Consider the following 25877-nt stretch of genomic DNA (forward strand, 5'->3'; position numbering starts at 1 on the left):
CTTTGACTTTGTTTCCCAGCCTCTGCCAATAACAGACCTATTCTAGGGGGAACAGAATGAACACTTAGGAGACCTGGGTTCTAACTCTGCTCTGCTATCAGCTTATACTGGAATATTAGGCTTCTAATTTCTTTGGGCCTTGGTTTCCCCATCTTTCATTGAAAGGAGTTTTTTCATACTGAGCTCCACAGAACCCTAGGGTATCTATATTTTTCCCAGACTCAAAGATTTAATGAGGGGCAAAGGATAGACTGATAGTCTGGAATAAAGCACATCCTCCCATCACACACATGCCCCCACACATACAACACCCAACTCCTCCAACAATCAAACCAGCTTGGCTTTGAATTTTTACTTTATATCTAGGAATTCTAATAATGGTTTTGTTTGGTCTGGAAAGAGACCCCACTGCTGTTTTTATTTTTTAATCCACAGGATTTAAAGAGGTCTTTAAAGAGTCCCTTTGATCTCTGGTGTCTATGATTCCAGAAACCCTGGATGGAATCCATGACACAAATCCTTCTCTGTAGGATATTTTTTTTTTTTTTTGTTCCATGCCATGCCCAGTTTTATTAAACTGGGGAGAAAGCATTCACTTCTGGGAAGCATGTTTTATTAAGAGCCGGAGGTGTGAGTGGGTGACACGAGCATTATGGCAATCAGTGCTTACCAGAGAATCAACTCAAGAGTCACTTAAGTCTGGGGACACCTGGGTGGCTCAGTCGGTTAAGCATCCGACTCCGGCTCAGGTCATGATCTTGCAGTTTGTGAGTTCAAGCCTCGCATCAGGCTAGCTGCTATCAACACAGATCCTGATTCAGATCCTCTGTCCCCGCCCCTCCACCGCTCGCATATGCACACTCTCAAAAATAAGTAAAAACATTAAAAGAAAAAAATTGTATAAAAGAGTCACTTAAGCCTAATTATCCAAGGACAATGGTCCATCCAATTCTGCTCCGTCTCTACCAGAGTTACGTCTCCCCCTCCCTGTTACCCCCATCACAGTGATGCCCCTGATAAACTATCTACAAGTTGTGGTATGGACGACAACAGACTGTGCAGAGGACTGCCAGAACATTTGAAAGGTACAGTTCCCCTGAAAAGCATCATATCATCTCAAAACAAGATAAGATAATCCCTTTGAGTTCTTTCTCTCTGTTCCAGGACAATGTGCTATCACCCCAGCAACGAGAGCAGCAAACAAGGGAGGTTTGCTCCTCCCGGGTTGGGCAGCAGTGACCATGTTCAGCCATTATTGTGCTAACCAGAAAGGGTCAGGCGCCTGTAATGTGGCAGGAGCAGACAAAGTTCTTTGGCCAAAGGGATTGAAGTACTGAAGGGATTAACGACTTCCATTAATTGAAGAATCAGTAGGTATCCTTCCCATTTGTGTGTATAAATAAGGACAGTGCAGTACAAAGAAATATCTCTGGACATGCTGGAAGACACAAATGCCGCCTGCCCCAGATGGTTCGCATCATGGTCTGCTGGGAAATGCTCTGTCCTCCACATCAGACATTTTCTCTCCAGAACACAGCCTGGAAGTCACAGGCACTCACCAAACCCTGGACTAATGTGTGCTTACACCACTCTAATCATCTCCTGGCCAGTAGGACATATATCATCATAGGTACCCCTAAGGTGGCTGTTCAGATTGCCATCAATAGAAAAAAAAATTATAGAGCTACCACCTGTATGTAAAAACTCTGCTTATTTATAAATGAAAACTTTCTAATGCAGTAAGCTTTGCTCAAATTTCAAGGAACCCTATAGGAAACTAAACTTCTGATTAAATAAATTGCACAAAGCAAGTCTGCTTTGGCAAAACCCAATCCAACAAATGAATTCACTTATTCATTTATTCAGTGGACATCTATCGGTGCCTCTTAGGTGCCAGACTTTGTGTGGGGAGTTGCAGGAAGTCCAAATAGAACACGGCCCCCATCCTGAAGAGGAATATGTAACATACACACACACACACACACACACACACACACACACAGAATATCAAACTAATAACTATGTCATGAAAGATATGAGCCAGACACTGTGGAAATTCAGAAAGGAGAGGTCTTTTGCCCAAAGGATAGGTAGGATTTTTACAGGTAGACACGGAGGACAGTGTAGAGTAGGGAGAAGAAAAGCTACCCTATAGCCAAGGCTCACAACCTTCTGAGTTGCATATGTTTAAAGAGACATTTTTAGGAAAATTGTGGATACAATTTGACTGCAGGGCAGGGTGGGAGTGGAAGGCAAAGGGAAAAAGCAGTGGGCAAAGTCTGAGGACTTCGGGCATAATACTGAAAGCAATGGAGAGTGATTCAAATGGAACAGTTATGTGATCAGAGCTGGGTACTAGGAAATTTGACCTGGTTCTTGGTGTGAGTTGGGTTGTGGGAAGGACAGAAGTGAAGGCAGAAATGTCATTTTAGAGGGCCCTGATGGGGAGGTCTGGATCAAGAGTTGGCCACCAAAATGGACAGGATGCAAGGGACAGAGGAGCCATTGCTCAGGCTGAATGCTCAGGACTTGGTTGTGGACTGGCTGGAGGAAGCAAGTAATCAGAGACAACTGAACGCTCTACCAGGCTCCGGGGAGAAGGGTCTGACAAGTCAGGAAGAAACATATCCTGGGAAGATAAAATTAAGTTTGATTTGGGGGAGTTTCTTAGGAAAATAGAATGTGTGAATTGACCTGCCTTCGATTAATTCTCTTATCAGACTGAATGGCACCACCATCAGAATAGAGCCCGAAGGGAAACATGACTGAGGTAGGAAAATCCATGCAGCCCCTGAAGGAATGAAAAATGCTTTACAGGGACAGTCTATCCTGTGTGATTTGCCCAGATAAGAATGTGCAGATTCACTTAATCCATTTTTTCCATTCTATTAATAACTTGTTTCAATTTTACTGAGGTATAATTGATGAATACAACTGTAATATACTTAAAGTGTACAACGTGCTGATTTGATACACGTATACACTGAAGGAATTTCCATCATGATTTAATTAACGCATCCATCACTTCACATCTATACCTTTTCTTGGATGAGATTGGTGGAGGAGTGAGAACACTAAAGATCTACCCTCCTAGGGGCACCTTTGTGACTCAGTCGGTTAAGCATCCGACTCTTGATTTCGGCTCACATCATAATCTCGGGGTTCTCTGGGATGATCTCTGGGACGGAGCCCCCCCCCCCCGCCCCCATTTGGGCTCTGTGCTGACAGCGTGGAATCTGCTTGGGATTCTCTCTCTCTTCCCCTCCCGCACTTGTGCACGAGCACTTTCTCTTTTTCTCAAAATAAATAAATAAGCTTTAAAGATCTACCCTCTTGGAGCGCCCGGGTGGCTCAGTCGGTTAAGCATCTGACTTCAGCTCAGGTCATGATCTCGCAGTTCATGACTTCAAGCCCCGCCTCAGGCTCTGTGCTGACAGCTCAGAGCCTGGAGGTTGCTTCATATTCTGTGTCTTCCTCTCTCTCTGCCCCTTCTGCACTCATGCTCTGTCTCTGTCTCTCAAAAATAAATAAACTTAAGACAAAATAAAGATCTACTGTCTTAGTGAATTTCAATTATACTGTTCAGTATTATCAACGATAATCAGCATGTTACACATTATATCCTCAGACTTTATTCATCCTATAATTAAAAGCTAATACCCTTTACCAGCCTCTCCCTATTTCCTTACTCCCAAGGCCCTGGCAACCATTATTCCACTCTCTGTTTCTCTTGAGTTCAACTTAAAAAACAAAACCAAAACCAAAAACAAAACAACTTATATCCCATACAGAAGCAGATTTCACTTAATTTAAATAAATTGTTATGAAGGGAACATAACAAAGTCTACTTCTTGGGCACACAATGGGAAGAACTGTCATGTTAGTTTCAGGAAAAAAACCATCTCTGTGTGAGTCATTAAGGTTGTTTTTAATGCTGCATGGAAATCTAGTTCTACATATTTTTCTATGCTATTTCTTCTTCCAAGATATAAATTTGTCTGTATATGTTAATTCAGCCATTATGTGCAAGAACCTCAAGATTTTTTCCCATCTACAATATTTTAAGATCAATGCAATTAAACTGCTTTTGATTCCTGGGGCACCTGAATGGCTCAGTCAGTTGGGCCTCTGACTCTTGATTTCAGCTCAGGTCTTGATCTTGATCTAAGGGAACTTGAGTTCAAGCCCCATGTTGGGCTCCACGCTGGGCATGAAGTCTACTTTAATCAAAAATAAAAAATAAAAAGAGAGAGAAAACAAAAAACAAACTACATTTGATTCTGATCAAATACTCTTTCTTTGCCCACATCAGATATTGGCAGAAATTTGCAATGGGTCTCAACTGGGAGAAAGTAATTTGCCTTTAATTTATAGGTTTCAATGTTAGTCTGGGAAGGTCCAAACCTAAATTCAATTTTTTAAACTTCAAAATCCAAAATGGCTGACTTTTTTATTTCAGGAAGCAATTTTCACATATTTTTTCCCAAAATAGCCAGAAAAGAATCTTTTTTTTTTTTTTTTAATGTTTATTTATTTTTGAGAGAGACAGAGACAGAGCAGGAGTGGAGGAGGAGCAGAGAGAGAGGGAGGCACAGAATCAGAAGCAGGCTCCAGGCTCTGAGCTGTCAGCACAGAGCCCGACGCGGGGCTAGAACTCACAAACTGCAAGATCATGACCTGAACTGAAGCCAGACGCTCACCCAGGTGCCCCAGAAAAGAATCTTTTTACTCCCTTTGTAAAGAAACTGATAAACAAATTCATCTCAAGACAGTTCAAAGATTTGAGTAAACAGATCCAAAAAGGTCAGTCTAGTCTACCTTGGGTCTCAGGATGAGAGTTCTAGAGGGTGCTTTTGGGATTGCTGAGCAAAATCACATAGAAAAGAGGTAAAACGGGTTGCAGAGCTGAAACCATGCCCCTGGGCTCCAGGACTGCAGAGCATCTGTGGGCTGGGGTTATCCCAAGAAAAAATAAGAACGGTAATAAAAGTAACCATCACTGCTGTAAATGTGTCTACTTAGGCTGGGCACAGCGTATTCACAATGTTATTCCGTACTGTTTGCAACATCCCCATGAGGGGTGTTTTTAATCGTCATGTTACAGATAAGGACATCAAAGGCTCAGAGCAAGCTGCAAAGTGTCAGATTTATGATCCAGACAGTTCGCCTGCCTCCAAATTGTGTGCCCGTCTCTCCAGAAAGCTTTTCTCACACACTTGAGCAAGAGTCCAATTAAGAATCCTGGCTGCGGGCTGAGCTGTTCAGATGCTGAGGGCCAGGAAACTGAGCCCTTGGGCATAAAACTGAGGTCCTTTCCAAGTTCTTCTGGCAAAGCACCTTCATTTTAGCGGTTTTTACTTTTCCATTCCACTGGAGGTTATTTTTCTGATTTCTCCCGCTCATGATAAAATCAGTATTTTTCTACTGTTGTGTGAAAACAAGATACAGGATTCTACTGTCTTTCTACCAGTCCTCATGATGTTTTTGCTTCCTTCCTTTCTAAAGGAGAGCTTTCGAATGCTAATCCTTCCCCCCTCCCACTCTTAATTCCTGCTTGCTGAGATCCTCTGGTAACTTTACTTCTGAACTATTATTACATTTTCCTTTGCCATATAAGTCTTCAACTCTTCAGTTTTGAGACTCTTCGACACTTAGATTACACATTCCCAAGCTTTCCACTGCCATGTATTTAGATTTAATGATGTGTGTTGGAGAGCGCGTTGCATATCGGTCTTACATATTTTCTTGAACTTCCTTTAGTGTTCAAGGAAGTGTTCAACACTCTTAGTGTTTTGCTCAGCGAGGATACATGTGGGATAAATCATCTCAATCATCACGTATTCATCAATAGGTTTATTTTTACTCTGGGAGGCGAAGGGCATCTTGGCTGAGAGCAGGGTTTTCTGATTACATTCCTTTCTTTGAATGTGTAATAGATATTCCACAGTCTCCTGCCTTCCATTGTTGCCATGGAGTCCTAGTCTAGGGCCAATCAGATACTTTGTCCTTTGTCTGGAAGCCTGTAAGATTTCCCTTTATCCTTGCAATTCAGAAAACCAGGAGATATCTAGGAATAGACGTATTATTCATTTTTTAATCCTGCCTGGAACTTGCTAAATCTTTTCAAGGTGATGACTTCAGTTTATTTAAATCAGAACTTTTGTTCTTTGTTTTGAGATGTTTTTCCTCCACCTTCTCCTTCCCCCCTCCCTTTCCCCTCCCCCCTCCTTTCTTCTCTCCTCTTCTTCCTCCTCTTCGTCTTCCTCCTCCTCCTCCTTGTTTCTCTCCTTTCTCTTCTTCAGATATTTCTTCTGTTTGATCATCACACCATTAATTAGATTCTCAATTTCATCGTCTCTCCCTTTTTTATGTTTTCACTGAATAATTTAGCTTCAGAATAGTGCTGGCTAGGTCCAGAGAGTTCTTGAGTGCATGCTTATGTATTTATTACTTGTTTATTCATTATTATAGTCGTCTTCTGTCTCCTCTGCCAACTAGTACAGTAGAAGCTAACCCAATTCTGGATGTTCTGGTTGCTCTTTATTAGGTTTTTTTTTTTTTTTGGCTGTTGGGTTGCCTAAGACCATTTCTTTCTTGCTTCTTTTAAATTCAAGTATAATGAATAGACAGTGTTATGTTAGTAAATACAGTGTACAATATATAGTGCTTCAACAATTCTGTACATTTCTCAGTGCTCATCAAGATGCTAAGAACATTTCTTTGTTTGCTCTTGGCTCTAACTGCCCCTGAGGGTTGGTCAAGCTATGGAGGTGCGTTAAGCAGAGGGGAAGCTGTGAGTGATACCGCAGATGCAGGGGTAGATCTGCAGGGGACAGGCAGACAAGCTGTAACTCGTTCCTTGGTCAAGCGTCAGTGAGGAACTTCCTGCTCCCTTTCTTCTCATCAGTAAAGGCTAGTGTTCCTCATGGAAAGAGGAGGATGTATCCGGTTCAGCTGCCCCAGGGTGTCTGGCAGTACTTCCTGGCCCACTTGGAAGCCTTTTGGTCATCTTCTCGAATGGAGATCCACAGATCGTTTCAAGGCAATCTCTCTCTAAGAGCCAATCCTTATCCTACAGTTCTTCCCCTATACTTCAGAGATGCTGGTCGGATGTTTAACAATGGTGCCAAGACTATTCAATGAGAAAAGAGGGATCTTTTCAACAAATGGTACTGAAAAACGACATAGCCACAAGCAAAGGAATGAAATTGAGGGGCACCTGGGTGGCTCATGGTCCAACTTCAGCTCACGGTTTGTGACTTTGAGCCCCGCATCTGAAGCGCAGTGCCCACTTCAGATCCTTTTGTCTCCCTCTTTCTCTGCCTCCCCCACCTATGCTCTATCTCTCAAAAATAAATAAACATTAAACAGATTTTTTTTAAAAAAGGAATGAAATTGAATGCTTACCTCACACAATATATAAAAATTAGCTCAAAGTGGATCAAAGACCTAAATGTAAGAGCTGAAACTATAAAATTCTTAGAAAAAAACTGAGGGGTAAATCTGTAGTACCTTGAATTTGGCAATGCATTTTTAGGTACGACACCAAAAGCACATGCAACAAATGAAAAAACATCCAAACATTGGGTTTAATCAAAAATACTTCTATGCTTCTAGGGACACAATCAAGAAAGTAAAAAGACCACATACAGAATGGAAGAAAATATTTGGAAATAATACATCTGATGAGAGACGTGTAGCTGGATTACATAAAGAGCTCTTACAACTTGATAATAAACAGACAAATCACACATTTTTTTAAATGAGGAAATGATCTGAATAGACATTTCTCCAAAGAAGATCTACAAATGACCAATAAACGCGAAAGGATGCTGGACATCATCAATCATCAGAGAAATGCAAATCAAAGCTACAATGAAATACTTTTTTACACTTGCTAGAATGGCTAGAATCAAAAAATCAGGGGGGCCTAGGGAACTCAGCTGGTTAAGTGTCTGACTCTTGATCTCAGCTCGGGGTCATGATCTCATGGTTTGTGACATCAAGTCCCGGGTGAAGCTCTGCACTGACATCACAGAGCCGGCTTGGGATTCTCTCTCCCCTTTTTTCTCTGCCCCTCCCTGGCTCGTGCTCTATTGCTCTCTCTTTCTCTCAAAATACATAAATAAAGTTAAAAAAAAAGTCTGATAATGACAAGTGAGGATGTGGCTAAATCAGAACCCTCATACACTGCTGGTGGGAATGTGAAATGATGCAGCCACTTAGGAAAGCAGTCTGGCAGCTTCTCAAATAATTTAGTTTCCATTTGACCCAAGACATCTACTCCTAAGTAACAACCTAGATGGAAACAAACCAAATACCCATCAGGTGATGAACGGATAAACAAAATGGGATATATCCATACAATGGAATATTATTTAGCCCTACAAAGGAATAAAGTACTTATACTTGCTGCAGCACGGATGACCTTGAAAATATTATGCTAACTGGAGTGCCTTGGGTGGCTCAGTCATTTGAGCATCCAACTCTTAATTTTGGCTCAAGTCATGATCTCATGGTTCGTAGGTTCAAGCCCTGAGTTGGGCTCCGTGCTGTGGAGTCTACCTGGGATTCTCTCTCTCCCTTTCTTTCTGCCCCTTCCTATGAGCGTGCACTCTATTCCTCTCTCAAAAAATAAATAAGTAAACTTAAAAAAAGAAAAAAAGAAAAAGAAAAGAAGTGAAAGAATCCAGTTACAAAAGATGGCTTATTATGTGATTCCATTAATATGAAATGTCCAGATTTGACAAATCTATAGAGACAGAAAATAGGTTAGTGGTGCCCAGGGCTGGTTGATTGTTGGGGGTTGGGAGCAGTGGAAAAAGAAGAGGAGGGGGACAAAAGCAAATAGCTCGAGGGTGAAGGTTTCTTTTAAAGTGCTGAAAATGTTCTAAAATTGTGGTTGCAGGGGCGCCCAAGTGGTTCAGTCAGTTAAGCGTCCGACTTCAGCTCAGGTCATGATCTCACGGTCATGTAAATAAATCCCCATTTAAATTTGATTTATATCTAATTGCCTTTATGTATATATACATTTAGATTAAATGAAAAATATGGCATGGGACATATTTTACTATAACAGTATTTGTTATTTATGTGAAATAAATTTTAACCACCTAAATTATATACCACTTTCCTTAATTTTATTTCCTGGATGATTGGCTCTCCTTAATACTTCCTTGCTTTGCCAAATTTGCTTATAAAGTTCCTGTGGTCACAGTCTATATTCCACTTACACTGTAACATATCATCTACAGTGGTCACATTCAGTTTATTATTATTTTGTCCACCTACTTAACATCCACTAATGAGAAAACATGCTCAATATTATCATTATAAGACAGTATGCTAAACATATACCAGCATAAAGCTAAAGTTCTGATGATTGCTCTTCAAATTTGATTGGTTGAAGCACATACCATCTTTCATGGCATACCTTGTCTTTTATTTATTTATTTATTTATTTATTTATTTATTTATTTATTTATGTGTTTGTTTGTTTAAGTAGGCTCCACACCCAACATGGGCTTGAACTCACAACCTTGCAATAAAGAGCCACATGCTCTACTGACTGAGCCAGTCAGGTGCCCCCATAACTTGCTTTTTTTTTTTTTTTTTTTTTTTTTGAGCATAGCACAAGGAGGGGAGGGGCAGAGAGAGAATCCCAACCAGGTTCTGGGCTGTCAGTTCAGAGCCGGGTGGGCTAGATCTCAAGAACCATGAGATCATGACTCGAGCCATAATCAAGAGTCCATTGCTTACTGACTGGGCCACCCGGGTGCCCATTGTTGTCCTTTTTTAGTTCCTTCTTCGGTAATATAGGTGATTCCACTTATTCCCATGCTAGAAGACTATTTAGCAACATCCAGTAAAACATAACAAAACAAAACAAAACAAATCCTTCAAAGGATAATACTGACTTCAAAACCTAGTTACAAGTGTTGTAGTAATTATCTACCTCAAGTTGGAATTTCTCTTCCTGTTCAAAAGTACGGTTGACCTTTTCACCAGCAGCCTTGCTAACAAAAGGGATAAAGTTGATGCCAACTTTTTCCTTAACACACTCAGCAAATTCCTTTAAACAGTGGAGTACCGTTGAAAACCTTGTAGCTCTTCTTTCACTTTGCATAATCCTCTTACCAAACTGATTGAAGACAATGACCAATAAATAGGGAGCTTTCACAGAATAAATTACACTAGTTCCCCCTTCTCTGGGATTTGGCTTTTCCGCAGTTCCAGCTCCAGGCAGTCAACCCCGACCAGAAGCAGGGGCATCAGAAGGTCAATCCGTAGCCTGACGCCACGTCAGTGAAGTCACAAAGTCTGCGACACACCCCTCACTTATCCCATTCGGTGACGTCACAAAGTCTGCGACACGCCCCTTCCGTGATCCCTCACACAGGCATTTTATCATCTCACATCATCACAGGAGGGGTGAGTACAGTGAGACAAGATGTTTTGAGAGCCAGAGACCACGTTCACATAACTTTTATTACGTATACTGCTATGATTGTTCCCTTTTATTATTTGTTATTGTTGTTACTCTCTTACCGTGCCTAACTTATAAATTAAACTTTATCGTAGGTTCGTACGTGTTGGAAAAACATAGTATATGTAGGCTTTGGTCCTATTTGCGGTTTCAGATGGGAGGTCGTAGGATGTATCCCATATGGATAAGGGTGGGGAGACTACTCTATTAAAACTCAATAAGAGGGGTACCTGGGGTGGCTCAGTCAGTTAAGCCTCCGACTTCCACTCAGGTCATGATCTCAGGGTTGGTGGGTTCAGGCCCCTCGCTGGGCTCTGTGCTGACGGCTTGTTGCCTGGAGCCTGCTTCCAATTCTGTTTCCTTCTCTCTGTGCCCCTCTCCCGCTCTCAGTCTGTCTCTCTCAAAAAAACATTAAAAAAAACCAAAAAACCTCAACAAGAATTAAGGGGTCCTTTTCTTCATAATTAAAGTATGATTTTATGCTTCAAGTGATAAACTGAGAATTCCTTCAAATGTGTTTGTTAGAACTGAATAATGCCAACAAAATCATGACGTTTTTAATTGCTCAGTACAAAGGGTATTGATGCTGATGGCGTTAGTATACATGCTGAAGTAGGAGAACAGTTTCATAACAGTGTCATGACAGTGTCCAAAGAAAGAACATCATATGCTATCTGAGCAGCATTAGGCAGACTAGGGCAGGACAGCCAACACTTTATGGAATCATTGTATGCTTTGCTTCAACTTTGACTTTCAGCACCTTTACACAAACAACTGCATGGTCTACCTCCAATTCAATGTATCTCATTAACTCTGGCTTATAAGAGAGTCTTTGCTACAATTTCCTAATGTTTCTGAAGTCTCATCTGGAAGGGATTTCATGGACAATGGCCTTGTAAGCAATCCTCTTTCACAAAAATATTGCCCAATCAAGAGAAAAGCGTTTTCTGATTGTGGTTACTTGCATTAATGAATGTGGTTTTTACACGTTTTAGCATTGCTGTAGATTTTGTCCTGGCCCTTGATTTGATGTTTGTTTAGTATTTGCTTGCAATTTTGAAATGAGAAAATATTTCTGATAGCAGTACATTTAAACATTTGAGCTGAATGAGGATATAGACCATGGAAGGCCATTACAGCCTCTGCTGTGATTATTCTTCATCTGAATCTCTCTAAATCATTTTTAAAAAGTTACTTTATCCTTTTCTTTCCTACTGATTGAGGAAGTCATACATCTCTTGTGCTCAGCTGCTAGGATATGTTGCTTTGTATCTGACAGTATTTATAGTGAGTGAACAATTGTATCTTATACAAAAAGCTTCAAAGGATTTTTGTTTTCTCATTTAATAAATGTCCACTGTTCAGAAATTGGTCATAAAACTTTTTTATTCTCACATTTGGGGTTTTAATTCTGTGCAAATTATGAAATTACCAATTTGCTTTATCAATCACTGCAGAATTTGAAGATTGAATTTGGTAGTCTTCTGACCATGTTGCTGCCATCCATCACTCACAAATCAACTCATCATGACCTGTAACCAGGAACGAAGAGTTGCAAACTTGCCAGCTAGCAATGAATTGAACTCAGTTGAACTCTGATGCAGAAAAGGTAAACGTTCTGTTTGCCTACAGGGGAAATCTATACAGCTGACTCTTGAACAACATGGGTTGGAACTGCACGTGCCCATTTACATGCAGATTTTTAAAGATAAATACAGTATGGTACTGTAAATGTATTATCTCTTCATTATGGTTTTCTTCTTCTTTTTTTTTTTTTTTAAAGATTTTATTTGTAAGTAACCTCTACCCCCAATGTGGGGCTTGAATTCACAACCCTGAGGTCAAGAGTCCCACGCTCTTCCGACTGAGCCAGCCAGGCGCCCCCTTATGGTGTTCTTAATAATATTTTTTCTCTAGCTTATTTTCTTGTAAGATTATAGTATATAGAATATATACCATAAGAATAGGTGCTTATTTACCATATATGATAGCCATAAGGCTTCTGGTCAACAGTAGGCTATTAGCCATTAAGGTATTGAGGATTCAAAAGTTATGTACAGATTTTCAACCGCAGGGTCAGCACCACTCACCCCTGGATTGTTCAAAGTCAGCTGTGTTTGTAAGACATTGTTTTCTTGAGAAAGCCAGAGTTGATCTTATGTAAGGTTTTGAGAAGCTTGACATTCGGGGATCGGTGGGTTTTCAGAAGTGGAGTGTGTACAGATTGAAAGATTTTCAGCTGTGTTAGTGTGTTCACTGGAGAAAGGCTGCTGTCCACCAGCTAACCATGACCTTCAGGAGCTTGGCTGCTGGAGTCGGGTATTTTTTTGAATGGCTGTTGTCTCGAAGCGTGCATTGTCCCAGCTTGCTGACATTCAGGACTGGAGGTTTATCACCGAATGTCTTTCAGAAGCTTGGGCTGTTACTGATTTGCTCGCTTTTAGACACTTGGAGTAAGGCTGTTAACTGGCTGCTTTCCAGAAACAGGCCACAGGAGTGAGGCTACAACTGTTTGGCTGATTTTCAGAGCATGTGCACTCATACGAAGTTAACTCGAATTAACAATGCTTACTTGTTCACAGCTTGGGAATTTGGTCGAAGAATAGTCTTTTCTTGAGTATGAAAAAGAAATACTTTTCATTCTCAGTTCCTCTCTTTGATCTCTCTGCAGCCAAACCTGCAGGAGAGGCCATAAGAGATGGTTGAGATGTTGGTGGAGTATGGTTTGCAGCTGGTATTGCCATGTAAGTGATGTAAGTACCATTTACTGGGGCAGAAAGATAGCTCTAGGTGCAGATTTTTGTAATTTCTTTTAAAAAGCTGAATACAGGGCACTTAAGGGGTCATGACAAAGTCAGTACAGGGCACAGTACAACACAAATAGGGGGCATGTCCTGTATATACAGGATACTGGCAACCCCACTTAAATGTAATATTCTAGCTATAACATTAAATATAACAGCAAAAGACTTGCTTCCCAAATTTAAAAAAAAATTTAAAAATATCATCTGAATGGTCTGGGTTCCTTTAAAAACATGAATTATATTAAGCTGATGTCTTCTTTTTTTTTCTCTTTCTCCTTGAATCTCCCCAAACAATATAGAGATATTTAAGATCTATTCTGTAAAAGGAGGCACTTAGTTTCTCTTCTGATGACGATGGTAATAATTTCCCACTAAAAGATTCTTAACATGAGGTCTGACTTTGCACTTAACCCTTCTGCTTTGTTTACCTCTTTGCCTTTTTCAAAACTATGATTCCATCGTCTCTATTAGATCAATAAATACCACCAGGAATATGATTAATGGGTATTGCTGCATTTTAAAAACAGCAAGTCAAGAATTTCATATTTCTTTTTCTTTTTTAAAAAAAAGTTTTTAATGTTTGTTTATTTTTCAGAGAAAGAGAAACAGCATGAGCGGGGCAGGGACAGAGAGAGAGGGAGACACAGAATCTGAAGCAGGCTCCAGGCTCTGAGCTGTCAGCCCAGAGCCCAGTACGGGGCTCAAACCCACAAACTATGAGATCATGACCCCAGGCCAAAGTCGGACACCTAACTTACTGAGCCATCCAGGTGCCCAATTTCATATTTCTTTAGATGTTTCTTAAAACAGTTTATGCAGATCGTAAAGCAAAAGCATTTTTACATAGGCTTCAAGAAATCTCTCATAGATCTCTTAATGGAGATCAAATCATAACAATGTGGATATAAATGTGCTTCATTTTATGCTGTATATAAATAATCTAAAATAAGAGTTGTGGTTATATTTAATAGGTGGGGAAATCTATTATAAGTAATTTTGTGAGACCCAACTGTAATTCCAGGAACCTGCAAGCCCATTCAGCAGATTCAATGGAGCAAAGGGGGGTCATAGTTACTAGGGGATCCTGGGGTGCCTGGGTGGCTCAGTCGGTTACGCATCCAACTTCAGCTCAGGTCATTGTCTCTCAGCTTGTGAGTTTGAGCCTCGCCTGGGGCTCTGTGCGGACAGCTTAGAGCCTGGAGCCTGCTTCGGATTTTGGGTCTCTTTCTCTTTTTGTCCCTCCCCCACTCATGCTCTCTCTCTCTCTCTCAAAAATAAACATTAAAAAATTTTTTATTTTTAATTAGGGAATCCTGTGCAAAGCAGCTGAGCAGGTTGGCCCTTTCCCCTTTTCCCCACTTAATATAAAGCAGAGGGAGCAGCTCTTGACCCCCGCAGTGGACCCTAGGTCTGAAACAGCAGAGCAGTGCCCTAGAGAGCTGATGAGGGAGGGGTAGGAAGGACTCTCACACAGAAGACACTGTTGGAACACCTCCTCCAGCTATATGTACTGCCCCACCCCACGATCCCTGGAGACAAGATGTAGGAAACAGAAGCTGAATCCACAGACATGTATACACAGAACCACAGATACAAAGATAAGCACACAACCAAGAGTCACCATTGGAGTAATACTGGGAAAGAAAAGCATCAACCCCAACAACGAATCAACACTTGAAGAAAAGACTCCAAGATAGTTCTTTTTTCAAGTTTATTTAATTTATTTTGAGAGAGAGAGAACAGGGGAGGCACAGAGAGAAAGGGAGAGAGAGAATCCCAAGCAGGCCCCTCCCTGTCAGTCCAGAGCCCCATGAGGGGTTCGAACTCATGAGTTGTGAGATCATGACCTGAGCCCAAACCAAGATGCAGATAGATGTTTAACCGACTGAGCCACCCATGCATCCTCAGGTCTAATGAATATCTTTGGGTAATAAAAGAGGAATACAGGCATATATTCATATGTAACAACATACGCAATTATGAAAACAATTCTTAGAACTCAAGAACATAATCATAGAACGTTTAAAACTTCAATAAGTGAGTTTTATAGAAGAATGGGCAGAGTTGAAGATTAACTCTGGGTAAGAAGATCTAGATGAAGAATTTGCTTATAACCTAGCACAGTCCAGAAGCTCTGATGTCTACCTCAGAGGAGGGAAGATGGGAGGGAAAGAAGAGAGAGGGCTGCCAGAGGTAGGAAGTTTCTAAAAAAAATCAAGTCTTCAAAGAAAGATTTAAGTAAAGAATTGATAAAAAATAAAATAAATAAGTAGTCTTTAGTAGATATTAGCAAATATTAACACATTGTATATATTTATTCATAGACTTACCTTTAACACAACCTATTATTATTCTCAGATAAGTGGAAGAGTCAAATGACCAGACTGAGGTGAGAATAATATATAAGATGAAGCATTTTGGAGAGGTCTGAACAGATTCTGTCAAATTGTGCCTCTAGGACTTGTTGAGAGATATTGAAGTCTAAATAGATGCTGGGGATGAATGCTTTTTTTGAATGGGGAAAATACATGGGTCAGATGAAATGAGAAGTGTGTGTTATATGAGAACAGATTCCAGACCCTTGAGTGCTCACAGATGAAACAGTTAATTCCTAAGCTTTCTCCTTTCCTGTTGAGTATCTCATCCTATACTTCTGTTTGATGAGTTCTAGCATATTCTTCTCCTTTCTTTTTTCTTTTTCCTTTCTTTTCTCTTCTTTTCTTTTCTTTCTTTCTTTCTTTCTTTCTTTCTTTCTTTCTTTCTTTCGAAAGAGAGAGTGAGAGAGCACATGCTAGCACGGGGAGAGAAGAAGGAGAGGGAGACAGAGAATCTTAAGCAAGTTCCATGCCCAGGGGAGCTTGACACAAGGTTTGATGCAGGGCTCGATCTCACAAACCGTGAGATCATGACCTGAGCTGAAATCAACAGTTGGACGCTTAACCAACTGAGCTACCCATTTGTCCCTATTCTTCTCCTTTCTAATGTGTTTTCTCTTTCTTCAGGATTCTCTTGCCCACCTTCATGACTGGAGGATTTTATTCCAATTTTATAGCCTAATAGAACTTCCCTCCACTGTGACATTCTCATTTCTTCTACAGTGTCACCTTTCTTACCAATGTTTTGATTATCATTATTTTTTAATGTTTATTTATACTTGAGAGAGAGAAAGGGAGGGGCAGAGAGAGAGAGAGTTGGACAGAGGGTCTGAAGTGGGCTCTGTGCAGGGCTCGAACTTAGAAACTAGGAGATCATGACCTGAGCCTAAATCAGATGCTCAACCAACTAACCCACTAAGGTGCCCCCACCCCCGTTATTTTTAATATATTAAAACTTTTTAGATATCTGATTAGGTAAAGCCATCAGGAAAATATGATTTTGATAAACATTTTAATATCTTGACTTTAGTTCATTGTAGGTGATAGGGGTTTAACATAATGTGCTTCAGAAACTCAAAGCTTAATTTATAAAAGATTAAGAAAATAAATTATCAGAAATGCTGCAAGCCTTATACATATTGTCACTCAACACCTCTCAAGTGACAATATAAGTTAACAGGCATTGTCCTATATTATTGGTGACACATTCACCTTTATTGGATAAAATGGTCAGATAAAACCAGGCCCAGGTGCTTCTTGGGGGAAAATATGTAAGGCTTTATTTTTGTTTTGTAATAAGTAAGCAAATGAGTAAGAGAAAAAAGTTGAAGAATCCAATTTTGAAAAATCTGATAAAGAGGAAAGGAAAAAGTATAGAAGTTAAGTATGGGACTTTACATATATATACTAAATATTAAGGATCTTTTATGTATTAGGAGAGTATTACATATAATTTTATGACATTAATACTTTAAATGTAGTGTTTCTCTACAGAAAACAGTAGAAAGGGTAGAGAAATAGAAAATCTGAATACACTAGTATTTACAGGAAAAATAGCAAAAAACATTGCTAGGGTCAAACATTTATCCACAAAAGTGTCACCAAGCCACATTATTCTGTGGCCAGATTATCCCAAACCTTCAAGGAACAGGTAATTCAGGTTATAGAAAGTGATCCAGACAAAGGTGAAAAGTTCCCTACTTCATTCTGTTAGGCTGGAATACCACCACCACCACCAAAGAAAGACAAAACAAAACTGTAGGCCAGCCTCAGTTGGGTACCCAGCTGTAAAAAGCACAAATGAAATATTAGCAAATGAAATGCATCATTGTATTAGCAAGTACAGTTTATCTCAGGAATGCATGGATGAGCCCCTATTAGAAGACATATTACTGTTATTTACAACAGTAAGAGATCATAGAGAATTAATTTTATGATCTTGAGGTGAAAAAGACATCACTTGAGCGAGATTTAAGACAGGCCATTTTGGCACATGCATGGTGTAAGAGGTATTCACTTGTTCTTTCAAATGGATTCTGTTTTTTCCGTTTTCGTTTTTTTGTTTTTGTTTTTTGTTATATATTTGTTTTTTTAATTTTATTTTTATTTTTTTTAATATATGAAATTTATTGTCAAATTGGTTTCCATATAACACCCAGTGCTCATCCCAAAAGGTGCCCTCCTCAATACCCATCACCCACCCTCCGCTCCCTCCCACACCCCATCAACCCTCAGTTTGTTCTCAGTTTTTAACAGTCTCTTATGCTTTGGCTCTCTCCCACTCTAACCTCTTTTTTTTTTTTTTTCCTTCCCCTCCCCCATGGGCTTCTGTTACGTTTCTCAGGATCCACATAAGAGTGAAACCATATGGTATCTGTCTTTCTCTGTATGGCTTATTTCACTTAGCATTACACTCTCCAGTTCCATCCATGTTGCTACGAAAGGCCATATTTCATTTTTTCTCATTGCCACGTAGTATTCCATTGTGTATATAAACCACAATTTCTTTATCCATTCGTCAGTTGATGGACATTTAGGCTCTTTCCATAATTTGGCTATTGTTGAGAGTGCTGCTATAAACATTGGGGTACAAGTGCCCCTATGCATCAGTACTCCTGTATCCCTTGGATAAATTCCTAGCAGTGCTATTGCTGGGTCATAGGGTAGGTCTATTTTTAATTTTCTAAGGAACATCCACACTGCTTTCCAGAGCGGCTGCACCAATTTGCACTCCTACCAACAGTGCAAGAGGGTTCCCATTTCTCCACATCCTCTCCAGCATCTATAGTCTCCTGATTTGTTCATTTTGGCCACTCTGACTGGCGTGAGGTGATATCTGAGTGTGGTTTTGATTTGTATTTCCCTGATAAGGAGCGACGTTGAACATCTTTTCATGTGCCTGTTGGCCATCCGGATGGCTTCTTTAGAGAAGTGTCTATTCATGTTTTCTGCCCATTTCTTCACTGGGTTATTTGTTTTTCGGGTGTGGAGTTTGGTGAGCTCTTTATAGATTTTGGATACTAGCCCTTTGTCCGATATGTCATTTGCAAATATCTTTTCCCATTCCGTTGGTTGCCTTTTAGTTTTGTTGGTTGTTTCCTTTGCTGTGCAGAAGCTTTTTATCTTCATAAGGTCCCAGTAATTCGCTTTTGCTTTTAATTCCCTTGCCTTTGGGGATGTGTCGAGTAAGAGATTGCTACGGCTGAGGTCAGAGAGGTCTTTTCCTGCTTTCTCCTCTAAGGTTTTGATGGTTTCCTGTCTCACATTCAGGTCCTTTATCCATTTTGAGTTTATTTTTGTGAATAGTGTGAGAAAGTGGTCTAGTTTCAACCTTCTGCATGTTGCTGTCCAGTTCTCCCAGCACCATTTGTTAAAGAGACTGTCTTTTTTCCATTGGATGTTCTTTCCTGCTTTGTCAAAGATGAGTTGGCCATAGGTTTGTGGGTCTAGTTCTGGGGTTTCTATTCTATTCCATTGGTCTGTGTGTCTGTTTTTGTGCCACGTTTTTTTGTTTTTATTGTGGTTCTTGTTTTGGGGGCAATTTGGCTGAATCTATCAACACATTAAATATGCATACCTTTTGAGTCACCAACTATACTAATAGGAATCTACCCTAAAGAGATTCTAATTGTACGAATTCTCAAAGGTGTATATAGTTCAGTGAGATAACAGCTTGAAAATTTGGACATTTTGATTCCATTTTTGCAATATCCATCCCATCTCTCTACTGTTGAAAGCAGCAGAGCAATTTGGGGAACTGACCCCAAGACAAACAGGGTGTCTGAATGGTCTAAGAGTAATCCCAACCCCATTGCCATTGATTGGTTCAGAAATGGGCATGTGGCCTAAATTTAGCCAATCAGATGTGAGTTACCTTTAGCGAAGACTTCTGGGAAAGTTTTTTTCTACCTTGAGAACTGAGGGCGCCAAATCTCTTTGTCCATTTGGCTTTGCAAATAAATAAAGCATGCAGGGTGCTTGGGTGGTTCAGCTGGTTAAGTGTCTGACTTGAGCTCAGGTCGTCTCTGCCCCTCCGTCTGCCTCCCTGTCTCTGCCTCTCCCCCACTAGCTCGCTCGCTCTCTCTCTCTCTCTCTCTCTCAAAAATAAGTAAACATTAAAAAATTAAAAAAAAAAACAACGTGCAGTTCTTTCAGTCATTTTATGTGCAGAGGTGAGCCAGCCTTGGGATGGAATGGATTCTGAGAATGGCAGGGAAGAAGGATGGAAAGCACCTGGCTAAATGGTGGCTTTGTTGAGCCCAGACGTGAATATATCAGCAACAAAGCCTCTTTATCTCTCAAGTTCTAGTTCTGTCAGCTAAAAATTTCTTAATGGTTCAAGCAGATTGAATCAGAGTTTCTATTACTTTCAGCCAAACGCGTCCTTCATACAGGCAGCACTGCTAGCAATAGCAGAAACAGCCAACCAATCTAAATGCTTCTAAGCAAGGGAGTGGTTAAATAAATTACAGTACTTTGCTTATCACGAATATTATGTAGTCACTAAAATAAGGTAAATCTGTGTGCTGACAGCTCAGAGCCTGGAGCCTGCTTCAGATTCTGTGTCTCTCTCTCTGCCCCTCCCCTGCTCAGGCTCTCACTCTGTCTGAAAAAAATTAAAAAAAAAATTTTTTTAAGAAAAAAGAAAAAAAAGAAAAGGTTCCGGAGCAAGCTGTATGTATCTAGCTGATTTTAGGAATAAATGAATTTCAGCTTCCCCTGATACTAATGGGTATTATTGCTAATCTCATAGCTAATTATGTAAGAACTAGCACTTCAGCTTCAGTGGCTTTTTTTGTCCTATTCAGGATACCATGGTACTGACTGCAGCCTTTGGGACATCATGGTTGCTTTGTTATTTTGTAGTAGTTTACTTACATATTTGCTTCTTGCATATATCTTATATAAATAAATTCCTTGCAATAAGTCTCATATATATGATCTATACTCTCCTATTGATTCTATTCGCTGGTAGAAACATGACTAATACACATGTCCATGATGTGATGGGCCCTAAATAGTCAATGATAAACAAAAACAAAGATGCAATTTACAGTTTAACATTGGGAGAAATAGTAAGTATAAGTATGTATTTTCAAGTTGTTGTATGCGCCAAGAAGGAAGACAAACAGGTCATTGAATGGAAATTATTTTTCCTAATTTAAACCAGGTAGTCAGGGATGGCCTCTCTAGGGAGATGATGTATCAGGTGAAGTGTGAGATGGCATCAGCCTTGAAACATGCAAAGAGGGTCCTAGGTAGCGGGAACGGTATGTGCAAAGGCCCTGGGATCAGGTGAGTCCTTGACCTCTTTCTGGAATTACCAGATGACTGAAAAGTAATGTTTCTGACTTCTCTCTTGAAACTCTGGTACTCTACCAATCATCTATTTGGCATACCTGCATATATTTGTGTAACCAGTTTTTTGTCTCTCTCCCCTTACTAAATGAAAGTTCCATAAAGGCAGAAGTTCTGTCTGTCCTGTCCCAGGTCTGCTTTCAACTATGTTGAAAAGTTCCTGGTACTTAGCAGGTACTCATAAATATTAAATGAATGAATACTTGAATGCATGAATGCATGAATGCTTGAATGAATGAATGAATGAATGAATGAATAGTTACGACAGTTAGGAACAGTTGCAGGAGTCCAGGCAAAAGGTGGTGATCGTTTGGTTAAAGTAGAAGTGATGAGGTGAGAGAAGGGTCACGGGTTTGAGATACTTCTGGAGTTTGTCAGTAGCACTGGTTGACAGATGAGAAGTGTGATGTAAAAAAGGAAGAAGTCCAGTGGCTCACAGTTTTCCTGCCTAAAAAACAAGGTAGATCGTGATACCAGTGGCAGAAATGGAAGAGTCTACAGGGGAAACATTTTGGTATTCCCAAAACCCAGCCTACAAGCTTTATGACTATTTGATAAGTGAATGGATGAAATGGTGAATTTAGTTTCCATCACTGTTTGTAGCCAAAGGCAGCTGCCTTAATGTTCACTGATTTTCAAGTCCTTATTTTACGTTTCCTGTTTTTTAATGTGTTTTTTTTGTTTGTTTTAATGATGTTTTAATGATGTCTTTAGCTCCTTCGAGGAAAAAAATGTGTTTTTTTCTTTCCTGGTATAAAGTAAATATCTTAATAGTTTGAGGAACTGTGTTTGGATGAGCTTATGAAGGACTTCAGACTATAGTGAAATCTAATGAACAGGAAAATTCCACATGCTACCTGTTACCAAAAATACACATTCTTGATGCAATAACTACAGAATGGGCCCATGACTTTCACACACACACACACACACAAAAGGTCTCCCTTGGTCTCTTCCTGCTTTCAGGCCAGATATGTGCTTTCACTTAAAATTTTAAAATTTCATCCTGTTTTAGTTTTGCAAAATATCCAAGTTATTACTTTTTTTTTTTTTTCTCTAGAACAATTTTCCTCAAACTATCCACGATGGATTAGTATTAGCTCAGAGGCAGAGGAACTGGTGTGGAGACTTGTTAAAAAGTGCACAGTCCTAGGTCTTAGCAGAAACTTAATACATCAGCAATTTTGGGTATGGAAACCCAGGACCAGCATTTTAAATAGGCCTACATGATTCTCGAGCACGTGCCCTAAAAGTTGAAGACTACTATAGAAATATGAAAACATAGATTTTTAGAATAAAAACTCAAAGCGTAGTTTGATTTCATTTTCTTGGAGTTTTTTTGTTTTTGTTTTTGTTTTTTTTAAGAGAGAGAGCACAAGTGGAGGAGAGGGGCAGAGAGAGAGAAAATCCCAAGCAGGCTCTGTGCTGAATGTGATCAGCTCGGGACTCCATCCCACAACCCTGGGATCATGACCGAGCTGAAATCAACAGTCGGACGCTCAACCAACTAAGCCACCCAGGAGCCTCTCCTTGTTTGTTTCTTAATACAAATTTATGGCTCTTAAATGTTTATTTATTTTTGACAGAGAGAGAGAGAGAGAGAGAGAGAGAGAGAGAGAGAGAGAGCATGAGCGGGGGAGGGGCAGAGAGAGAGGGAGACACAGAATGGGAAGCAGGCTCCAGGCTGCCAGCTGTCAGCACAGAGCCCGACGTCGGGCCAAACTCACAGACCACGAGATCATGACCTGAGCCGAATCAGACGCTCAACCGACTGAGCCACCCGGCTGCCCGGATGGCTCTTAAAACTAGCGGTTCTCAAAGTATGGTGCAAGGGACCCCCAGGGTCTCCCAAGACTTTGCATGCAGTCCACAAATCAAAACTACTTTTGTTATAATACTAAGATGTTATTACTCATTCTCTTATGGAGGTGCACTGCAGTTTTACAGAGGTTAAATGATGAATGGTATCACAACAAACTGAATACAGAAGCAGATAGGAGGATCCAGCTTGCTTCTATTAAGCTAAACACTAAAGATATTTTCAAAATGTAAAACAATGCCACTCTCCTCATTAAGTATCTTTTTTGTTTTGAAAAATGCAGTTACTTCTCATAAATTTGTTACTTAGGCTAACACGTAATGCATCATTGATTGTTATTTTAAAATAAATGAATAAATGTTTTTTAAGTTACAGTTTTAATTTCTAACACACCAAATATCAATAGATATAATGCACACGCAAAAGCTGTTTGTGATGTTCAGTATTTTTTTAAGACGGTTTTCCTGAGCCAAAAAATTTGAGAAGTCTTGTCCCAGATTTATTTTCCTCTATAAAAGAATCTTAGGGGATCTCGGGGCACCTGGGTGGCTCAGTTGGTTAAGGGTTCGACTTCGGCTCAGGTCATGATGTCGACGTCCATGAGTTGGAGCCCCATGTAGGGCTCTGTGCTGACAGCTCAGAGCCTGGATCCTGCTTTGGATTCTGTGTGTCCCTCTCTCTCTGCCCCTCCCCCACTCATGCCTCCATTTCTTTCTCTCTCAAAAGTAAATGAACGTTAAAAAAATGTTTTTTAAGAATCTTTGGGGATCTAAGTGGGAACTCTTTTCTGGTTCCTGATCTGCCGTGCATTCCGAATCCATGTGATTTATAACCAACCAACTGCTTGCCCAGGTGGACAAATATATGGTGAAGCTCTTTGTCTATTCAAGAGCAAACAGTGATGGTTTCCATGAAGATAAATAAAAAACTAGAAAAGCAAGCTCTCAGAATTCCATTCAAGTAGCTGAGTCTAGTCAACACTGAAAGAGGAACAGATGGGGCATTATTAAAACAAAGATGTTTTAGGCATGCATAATATGACACAATAAAAACAGCATTGTCCTTGAAGCGGCCTTCTTGGAGTTAAGATTTCTATTTCTTGCTCTCTGTTTGGTCTTGGGCAAGTCAAACCTCTGGGCTGTCGTCTCCTCATCTAAAATTCATGTGTTCATTCATTTATTCACACATTTATTATTTTTTCTTTTTTTATTCAACAAATACTGACTAAATATCTCCTTGGATCCAGACCTATTAAGTACTGGAGATACAGCGCTGAATAATTTTATTTCAGACTGTGAGGTTTTCACCGTATATGAGCATAGAACATCAATGTATTTAAATTATTTAAGTTATTCTGACTTAAAATAGCTCCACATGTCCACAACTGTTTATGTCTTTTGTTTGTTTGTTTTTACATTTATTTATTTTTGAGAGACAGAGAGAGACAGCAGAAGTGGGGGAGGGGCAGAGAGAGAGGGAGAGAGAGAGAGAGAGAGAGAGAATCTCAAGCAGCCTCCAGGCTCTGAGCTGTCAGCACAGAGCTCTATGTGGGGCTCAAACTCATAAACCATGAGATCATGACCTGAGCCGAAGTCTGATGCTTAACCAAATGAGCCACCCCAGCGCCCCTCACAACTGTTTGTCTGTATCCCACTAAGTATCTCTTCATAGCCCTTATCATCACATGACGTTTTATATGTTTCTGTATTTATTTTGGGGGAGGATACTTATTATCTATCTTCCTCATCAAACCTTGAGTTCCAGGGATGCAGGGACTTTATCTTGTTGACCAATGTGTTTCCTGGCATATGGGTGACATTCAGTAACTATTTGTTGAATGAGTGAAAAAAAAAGGAGGGGGGAGGGAGAAGAGGGTAAGTACATATGAAGAAAGAAGAAAGAGAAAGAAAGAATGCAGAGGAAAACAAATCAATATATTTATTGAAAAAAGAAGAATGAGTTGCTGTTAGGTGAAGTTTTGGGGAGACAGAAAGTATTCTAGGCGGCGGGAAGAGCATCTACAAAGACAGAAAGTATGGAATAACAAAGAAATGTGAGTTGTTCAATAAAGACAGCCGAAGGGGCGCCTGGGTGGTTCAGTCGGTTGAGCGTCTGACTTCAGCTCAGGTCATGATCTCGTGGTTCTTGAGTTCGAGCCCCGCGTCAGGCTCTGTGCTGATGCTTCAGATTCTGTGTCTCCCTCTCTCTCTACCCCTCCCCTGCTCACACTCTGTCTCTCTCTCTCTAAAAAATAAACATTAAAAAAATAATAAAGACAGCTGAAATGTGTGATCTGTAGGCAAGGGGAGGCATGGAAGCGATGGGAAGTTCTAATACTCTCTGAATCTATCAAAGAATGAGTGGCTTTCTGTCACCCTTCTATATGACTACCTATACGATGTGGATCTTGACTGATAGACACGGTTTTTGTATGGGAAGGTTGTTAGCTGTTGAAAGGAAAAAACTCCATTGTTTCCCTTCTCCACACTCAATACTCTCACTACTTCACTTCTAGTCCCCAAATGTGTGGAGTTTTCTCTCCCACTGACCAATTCTCCAACACCAGCTGGTGTCCTACATTCAACTTCCTTCTGACACTATCTACTTGGGGAGATCCCACAAATTAAAGGGACCAGGCCCACAAGACTGCCACCTCACTTCAGACACCAACTGCAAGGCTAAGCTTCTGATTGGCTGTAAATTGGAGGGCCCCACGACCTCCTCCTCGGGTGTGGTAATTTGCTAGAATGTCTCACAGGACTCAGGAAAACAGTTTACTTACTAGGCTACTGGTTTACTACACAAGGGATACACCTCAGGAATGGCTGAGTGTAAGAGATGCATAGGGCAAGGTCTGTGGAAATGGGACAGAGAGTTTCCATGTCCCCTTGAGTCCTACCACCCACCCAGCACCTCCACATGCTCACCAGCCCAGAATCTTTCTGAACTCCAAGCTTCATACTTTAGGGATTTTTATGGGGGCTTCCTTATTTAAGCACCATTGATGGAATCTTTGGCCATTGGTGACTTAATTA

General features: G+C 40.3%; 1 long non-coding RNA gene across 4 annotated transcripts in view; it reads left to right on the forward strand.

Moving 5' to 3' along the window:
• Positions 1 to 10391: 10391 nt before the first annotated feature.
• Positions 10392 to 25877, forward strand: part of LOC131517014 (uncharacterized) — an 83208-nt gene continuing 67722 nt past the window's right edge. For 2 of the 4 annotated variants that reach the window (XR_009264344.1, XR_009264343.1), the window contains exons 1-2: positions 10394 to 10493; positions 11944 to 12095. This is a non-coding gene — a long non-coding RNA (uncharacterized LOC131517014). Of the gene's footprint in view, positions 10494 to 11943; positions 12224 to 25877 lie in introns of those variants that run through there. The other 2 variants (XR_009264339.1, XR_009264341.1) reach the window with 2 other exon arrangements.

The sequence above is a fragment of the Neofelis nebulosa genome, chromosome 1, assembly GCF_028018385.1.
Source record: "Neofelis nebulosa isolate mNeoNeb1 chromosome 1, mNeoNeb1.pri, whole genome shotgun sequence".
Classification (NCBI taxonomy): Eukaryota; Metazoa; Chordata; class Mammalia; order Carnivora; family Felidae; genus Neofelis; species Neofelis nebulosa.